This window comes from Cyprinus carpio, chromosome A7 (assembly GCF_018340385.1).
Source record: "Cyprinus carpio isolate SPL01 chromosome A7, ASM1834038v1, whole genome shotgun sequence".
NCBI lineage: Eukaryota > Metazoa > Chordata > Actinopteri > Cypriniformes > Cyprinidae > Cyprinus > Cyprinus carpio.
The window spans coordinates 2115467-2124178 of record NC_056578.1 but is presented as its reverse complement, the minus strand read 5'-3'; positions in this window follow the sequence as shown (position 1 = coordinate 2124178).

Here is an 8712-nt window from a genome sequence, read left to right as displayed (position 1 = left end):
TTCACAAGTTTGCAGACCACTTTTCATTCAGTATAAACTGTAAAAATTGAACCTGAGTTTCAATCAGAATAAATTCTGGTTTCACCTTATTCTTATTATTAGGCCCTATTTAGGTCAGGAAAAGACCAACGTGTACAAGAACAAACTAGAGATTCTTAAGTTTTATATTTTTGAAATTAGTGATAAGAATGGAGAAGATGCCCTCCCTTAAAAAAAGTTTAACTTTCTGCTAAGACTGTAACATATTTTCGACACATATTACAACACTAAAGTCCACAACATCAATGAGAAAGATTAACAACCCATCCACATGAGAAAATGTAAACTAATCATTCATAATGAAAACCTTAGCGATTTCGTAATAAATTTGCATTATGCGATTCATAAGCTGAAGATCCATCTTATTAAAGCCAAAATTATGTTTGAAGATAGTTTAATTTAATAATCAAACAGATTTGAATAAAATAGCAGTTTTATTTTGTTGATAAAGCTTATAAACATTACTCGCACTGATATCAGCCTGCTGGTGATTCTGACGTTTCGAATTTTCCTTAAGTTTAACTGCAAGACCAAAAACAAACCAAACAAACCAACAACCACAACAAACCAGTCACACTTTTGTTTTAAGTTCTAATTCTTGCTATTAACAAACCATTAACTAACGAATTTTGCCTCATTAAACTCCCTAAGGTTGCTGCTTATTAATAGTTAGTAAGGTAGTTAAGTTTGGTATTGACGTAAGAATAAGGATGTAGAATATGGTTTATGCAGAATATGTGCTTTATAATACTAATAAACAGTCCACTATTTTATCATAAAATGTTACATAAGCAACTAAGGAGAACTGGTTTCCTATACTAAGTGTTAAGGCCTGTTTCACACCAGAACAACGACTATAAGGAGAACTAACTATAAAGATAACGATATTAGCATCTACAACCATCGAAACGATATCCATCTGTTTCTTCGAAGCGCACGTGCCGTCTGCCACTTTAAATTCTTGAGCTCATTACTGCATGGATGGATTCTGATTGGCTGTCAGTGTTTATATCCTTCACCAGCTGGGAAAACAATCGTTCTGTGAAAATGATGTCCACACGATATGTGTTTCTCTGTGCCTTTATCATTATAGTTGCGGTGTGGCCTCTGTTATTCTTTAATATTGAGAATGATTTTTAGAACTATATCTTTATTGTTATCTTTATAATTATCGTCCTTGGTGTGAATGGGCCTTTACCAAAAGAAATTAATGAAAAAATAGATAAAATGTAACAATCACTATTATTTCTGAGTTTTCCCAGATCGACTTAAAAAGGCCATTCAAGGCAAATTTCATCTAGGAAATACGTATTTGGTGATAATTCCCAATAGCATGTGAAAACAGCCTAACAGATCATATGACACTACATGAATGAGACTGTTCACAAATTTGCATTAATTAGCTACCAAATTTTGCCAAAATGTAAAATAGTTTTACAATTGCCGGATGAAGCAATGAGAAAGAGAGAGAGAGAGAGAGAGAGAGAGAGAGAGAGAGATTTGCATCTTACCCCAAGGGTCTCACTTTAACTTTTCACTTCATGTGAATTTGAAAAAAATAAAATAAAATACTTCCAATGGAGTGTGGGTGGTTGAGCATGCATCTCAATTACAGAAGACTCTCATAAATTTCATGGAATGTTGTTTAAATTCTCAGGAGATTCCTATAAAATTATGTTGCTCCAGTGTAACAAATGACAAACTGTGCGAACATGTATCATGAGGCACAGAATAAATATATTTTATATGCTGGCACATTCTTTGTCATGGTTCCACAGTCCATTGATACGACCACTCACACACGCACTACACTATGATGAATGTGCTCATGACGAGAAAAATGGAGGATCACCTTGCAGGTTGTGACCATAGGGTACATCATGTTCCCCCCTGGGGAAACTGAAACACAATATGGGTCTCTACACTCACCAATAAACGAGGATTCATTAGCCTCTATATACTATACTGACTAAATGTAGTGAGATTATCCTTTACCATCGCAACAGAACCGTTCCTCAAGTTGAGTAATCACAAGGAGACGAAAATTGATACAATGTGTAGCTGTAACGGGCTATAATTAGAACTGAAAACCTATCCAACAGTTTTGTAGCAAATCAACGGTTGTTCAAAAATCAAAAACTGTATTCTGGGAGGCTACATCACGTAAACAAAAGTTAGTGGCTTTAATTTGTGTGATTAAAACATCCACCTTGTTGGGGATTAGCTAAGTAAAACGTAGACACAAAAGCATCAATCTGCAGAAGTGTGACAGTATATCACAGCTTGTTGGCTGTATTAGCTACAACGAAAATGTTCTGACGCTAAGAAAAGCAATCACAGCATCATCTCACCTAAACTGTAGATTCTTAATCTCTGTTACCATTGGAACTTTATGCTTCATTGTAGTGAATCAGTTTGTATCAAATGGTTCATGAAAGGCCTTAGAGAGGGCTTATGTGTCCAGTCTCCTACTAGCAAAACTCATATTTACGATAATTCCAATAGCACCGTGAAGGCACCATTAGGACTGAGGTTTAGGGAACAGTCAACAGGCTGACAGATTGTGGGCTGAAGCATTAATTCAACTCCAGTTCAACATGTCAGAATTTATTTGCATCATTATTTATGCGAGTCAAATTAGGTTATGCCGTACCCTTCTAATCAGCTTTGACTGGCTGATCAGATTATTGCACTTTCATTTATTACCTTCAGTTCTGTGAGGCTCTGCAGAACTGGAGTCAGAGCGAAGTGTCAGAACGATTCATGGGGTAAGCCCATCTTCGTGGGGGAACCCTCACCAAGCCGAACGTGTGTGGGTGATGCAATCATCTGACGGCCGCCTTCATCCTCCATCATCCTCTTTATTGCAGGCATTACTTTCTCGCTCTGCTGGTCCTATCAGCAGCCCACTTCTGTCATAAAAGCTCATTGACCGCCATCTGACAGCAGACTAGGATAAGACACTGTCTTAGTATGATCTGATCATGATCTCCTCAAAAGCCCAATTGCAGATTCTTTCCGTAACTAATGAAATGATAAGTCATTAAGGATTTGAGGCAAAAGCTTTGTTTGTTCCTTTGGAAGGAACATTTTATACACTGAGGTACGGATTCTTTTTTGAAAACTCTGTAATGTTGGTTGTTGCAAGTAAATTTTCAGCTATCTTTGCCATAAAACCTTCTGAATTTCATATTTAACCAATGTCCTGAATGAATAATATTTGTCTGTTGGTTTGTTTAAGCCTGGTATTGCTGTATGCAAATTTCGAAAAATATGTGGATTGCATACATCTTGGTTTAAATAAATAATAGTATAACTATTCATGTCAGCTATTCCCTTCATATATATGCTTAAAGCACATATACAGGCATGTTGTTTCAGATAAGAATTAGGTTGAAATAAAGCTTTCTTCTGCATTAGCTTTGATCAGTTCTAACTTTTCGTGATTTAACCATGAACATAAAAAGACTAAATTTTATTACCCAGGATAAAATGTGAAGGCAGTTAGATACAGTAATCAAACTGTAAAAGAAGGGGTATTGATGTGCATCTGAAAATAAAAGATGCAGCACATGATCATATTACTGGCAGTTTTTTAATTATGGCGTCCATGCCCACACACGGCTCTGTGACAAATTAATTGAATTTGCTTTATTGGACACATTCTTGATCGTTTTTAGAGTGTCTTACATCTACTTGAGAGTACCCATCCATGCAGAGCCTATTGAAATGATTTGTACGCGGTAATCCGATCAGAGCCTGGAAACTGGAGTCTATCATGGGATACTGGAGGGCCCAGTAGATTCCCATCTCTCTGTAATAAGCTTGTGAAATACCCGTCCACAGATCCAGGATCAATGCCACACTTTTGCCTATGATGGGAAAGATAATGACAGACTGGAATCACTGATGCCAGACATACTGGTGTATCTTCCAGACAGGATCCCTCTGTGAGGGTGAGATGAAACAGGAGGCGTAATTAGCCAGTCGGATTTACAAATGGTCCCACCAGGTGCCTGGACACAGCATGCATACCAGCTGGATTCAGAAGCACATTCTTTTCCCTATGACGGACGCTTCAGATTCTGATTAGATACTTGAAAAGAGCTGTATGAATCTTTGTCATTTTAACAGAAAAAGACTGTTAATTGGTTGCCTGTTCCCTTAACATATACAGTGACTTTATTAAAATGGTTTAATGGTTTTATATGTAATTTTACTGTGAAAATAAATAGTCAAATCTCTGGGTTCGTGCAAGTAAAAACTATGAATTACCATATAGCTTACTGTCAAAAGCACTAAAAGTCCTGTGTGACATCGTATATGAATTCTATTTTATATATATATATATATATTTATATATATCAGATTAGTATATATATAATAATAGTATATATAGTTTCTTCTTCTTTTTTTTTTTTTTTTTTTTTTTTGTGGTCGTGTTCTGTTACCTTTGGTGTGGATAGTGTTTTTGTCTTTGTGTGGATATGACTGGGCACCGTCAATTATGTAAGGCCTGGCCTTGTTTTTATGGACAGGCAACTTACGATGAATTCTTATCCATCATGTATCTTTTTATTGTACCACCTGCATTATCATGGTGGTTATCAGTCCATTTTTAAGATGAAAAAAGCCGATTGGGTAAATTAAAAGAGCATGGTATTGGCTATTTGCTCTATACAGTTTATTATGAAGTTGTAAAACACAGATACCCCATGTCATCTTGTAAACACCAGAAAACATTGTGCCAGGTTTTTTTTTTTTGTTTAGGGAATTTTGGCAACCACCGTTGCCTTTTTTTTTTTTGCCATAAATTTAGCAGGACTTTTTATAGTGCTGAAAATTTTTTAAATGGTGATTGTTTACTACAGAAAAAGTAATGTAACATTAATCAATTTTATCTGTTTTCTTATGCTTTTTGATAAACAGTTCCGCTGAGTGAATGATTCAATGACTCACTCATTATCACTCACTAACAATGTCAACTACAGAAAAAGTAATGGAATGTTTGTCATGTTTACCATTAATGTCTTTTCCAGAATGAGCAAAAACAGAGTGATAAACAGTGAAAATGCCCAAGTGCTGTTGGACATGCCTGACAGTCATATATCACCAGGAGCCACAGGTATTCATTTTGTGTTTCCGTTTTTTTTTTTTTTTCTCTTTTTTTTTTTCCAAAAAATGGGGGCAGCCACTGACCTTGCATTTTATGAATTACCAAGGCCCTGGTTTCAACTAAAAATCATATTTCTGTTCTACTCCTAGCAGAAAAAAAAGTAATCTGCTGTACATCTTGGGGGGGGGGGAACTGGCCTGAGGGTAAGTAAATTAGCAGCAAATTTTAATTTCTGGGTGAACTATCTGTTTAATTTGTGCTACACTGATAAATGAAAGTCGCACATGTTTTGTAACAACACGAGGGAAGGAACTGCTTTTACTTTATACTGTAAACAACAAGCTCTTGAGCTGTAGTCATACTTTGATCACCAGTATGAGTGGCTACAACTGGGTCAGTGAAAAGAACAATGAACAAATTTTCATGTCAACATCTAACAGCAAGTCTACAAAAAGAACAGAAATGCCAGTGTGTGCTTTGTCTATGAGCCTTTGGGGAATAATTTATTGATTTTTGAATGAAACGGTCCTTGTGGCAATCAATGATGGATTCAATTATGTCTATTGCTGATTGAGCGTGTAAATGTATATTTTATTCCTACAGTTTATAAAGAATAATAGGAAGCGTTTTCAGAGAGACACTGATCATTTGGGATTTAATTGGATTGTTATAGATGGCACTCTTCTATTCCAGGAAATTGTCTTAATCTGTGTTTCTTATTTGTATCTCATAAAACATGAAATACTAAATCATGTAAATAAGCTGAAAACATCAGGTACCAGTATTATACAATATTGGGAACTACTCTTTCCAGTAGGACCAATTCTCACTATTAATTAGTTGCTTATTAGCATGTCTATATTGTTAGTACGTATAAATCACATATTTTGCATGACCATATTCTAAATCCTTAATCCTAGCCAATATCTAAACTTATCAACTACCTTTCTGTTAATAAGCAGCAAATTAAAAGTTTATTGAGGCAAAAAAACTGTAGTTAATGGTATGTTAATAGTGAGAATTGGACCTTTACAAAAATGTATCATTATGTAATCCATCCATTGTATCTCCAAACCGCTTATTCTTCTTTTCAAAATTCCTTAAATAAATCTTATAACCTTTTCTCTGTAGAATGCACTAATAAAAACATCCCATTAACTTCTAAAAAAAATTTATAAAAAAAAAAAAAAAATAAATAAAAAGAAAGAAAGAAAAAAAAAATGACCCATTTTGTGTGTGCAGTATCCATCCGGCGGTCAGTGAACAGATTGTAGGCGGTCCATGGGTGTGCCGTTTGAGGCTGAGACTAGCAATGAGCTATCACCATTGTGCCCTTGAGCAAGGCACTTAACCCCAGGTTTCTCCAGAGGGTTTTCCCTCTAATAAACTGCTAATAGTAGAATCATCTGTTAAATGATTGGTTACTTCCAAATACTTCCAAATTCTGAAGTTATTTGTACTGAAAAATTAGGACCTTCGCGGCACACCGTGAAGAGCAGATGTCTGCGTGCTGATTGTTTAAATGATAACTTTGCAGGGATGCTGCATCTAGACCACTTGTTAGTCACCAGGGGACTGATTGAATCTGGCTGCATGAAAATAGCATCTGTGTCAAAAAGATTGTACAGGTTGTTACCATTTTAAAGGCATCATAGAGCTGTCAAATGATTAATCGCTATTACTCATATCCAAAATAAAAGTTTTGTTTACATAATATATGTGTGTGTACTGTGTATGTTTATTATGTATGTATAAAGACACACACATACAGCATATATGTTAAAAATATTTGCATGTATTTACATGTATATATTTATATTTATATTAAATTTATCATATAAATATATTTAATATAAAAACGTAACTTTTTTTCTTAAATATATATACAGGCATGTGTGTGTGTTTATATGTACATAATAAATATACACAGTACACACATATATTATGTAAACAATGTATATGTATATGTATATGACATTTTATATTATCTTTTACTGCAATTTCAAATTTAGTTTCATTTCAGTTTAGTTTGTGTGGCATCTAGTTTATGCAGAACCAAAACTTTGTTGAAATTACAAAGTTGTTAAAAGTTGTTAAAATTACAGCCAATTGTGTTAATAAAAGGATTTTCTGTATTGTTTTTTCACAGGTGTTTTAGCTGTATTTTGTGTTGAAGAAGGTTGAAGAAAACGGAACTGGTTATCTGTCTGTCTATCAATTTATTGATCAATTGCTTCTTTTTTTTCAGTTGTGTATTCAGCCAGTCAAGTGCCCTTAGTGGTAATTGATGTGTGTGTGGTCTGTAAGTCTACATGTATAGGACTGTATTATAGGCTGGCTTTTTGTGAAGACTTTTGAGACATCACATCACTGATTTAAGGGCATTTCTTCACAGATCAGAATTCTTTTTGAAGCTGCTACTTTTTCAACACAGTTCTTTTGAAGGAGCTAAAATTCAAAGCGATATGTGTGGCTCACACCTCAAAAACTCCATACCTATACAATGACGCTATCGTTGTAGGAAGCGTCATGCTGTGAGGCATCTTTTTCTCAGCAGGTACTGGGCATCTTGTTAAAACAGAAAGGATAGATGGAAAGAATAACAAAACTACAGAAAAAAAATAATAAATAAATAAAAAGCCTTAAAAAATGCTTAATATTTAATTTTTTTTTTTTAGCAGAACAATAAACCTGGATACAAATTAAAAGATTTATTATCCACAAATGAAAAGTGTGACATTAAAAGTAAAGTGTGTGACATTATTTTATTTACACTACTGTTACAAACTCATATTTGGTTTACTTTTTCTGTTCTGCAACCCCTTCATGCAGCTCTTATCCACGCCCCAACATTCAGATCATAGTTAAGCTCCTTTAATGACAAAAAGCCCAGCCGTGAAAGTCTACACAACTTAAAAATGAGATGAAATTACACATCTAATGTAAATGGTAGGCCTTTAAGTATATATTGCACCTCTAAAGCTGCAGGTATTACAAATGGTAGTGGTTCTGCACAAATTTTATGTGTTTTAATAATTTGTTGTGAACATTAACTCTAAATCAAACTGTTATTGTAGTGATGGTTTATCTTTTGGTTTTTCGCTACCAGCCCCTAGAGACGGCTACATGCCACGACAATTATGTTTGATTTAGCTGTGCTGCTATTTCGCAGCATTTATGACATGTATGAGGAGACACCCATGAATCATACATAGAGCCAGAATCACCCATGTTCTTTTCTCTGACCAGTGGCTGCACCTATATCATCCTCAGTATGTTCAAGTCCCTGATTTATAGACTAGGAGCCTGCACTCTGTTACTGTGACTGAGGGGCACATTTTTGATCAGACCTTTACAGCAGGAGCGGGTTGAAAATAGAAAGGTGAGGTCCAGAAAGGGCAGGTACGACATGACTCTTTTCCACATGGAGGGTGACACATGAGAGCAGACTGGAGACTGAAGGTGTGGAACATGTAAAAGCTGACGTTGGGAAAATCACATGGTGCATGCACAGGACAAAGAAATGGGTAAATCACCATCATGTACCACACATGCAA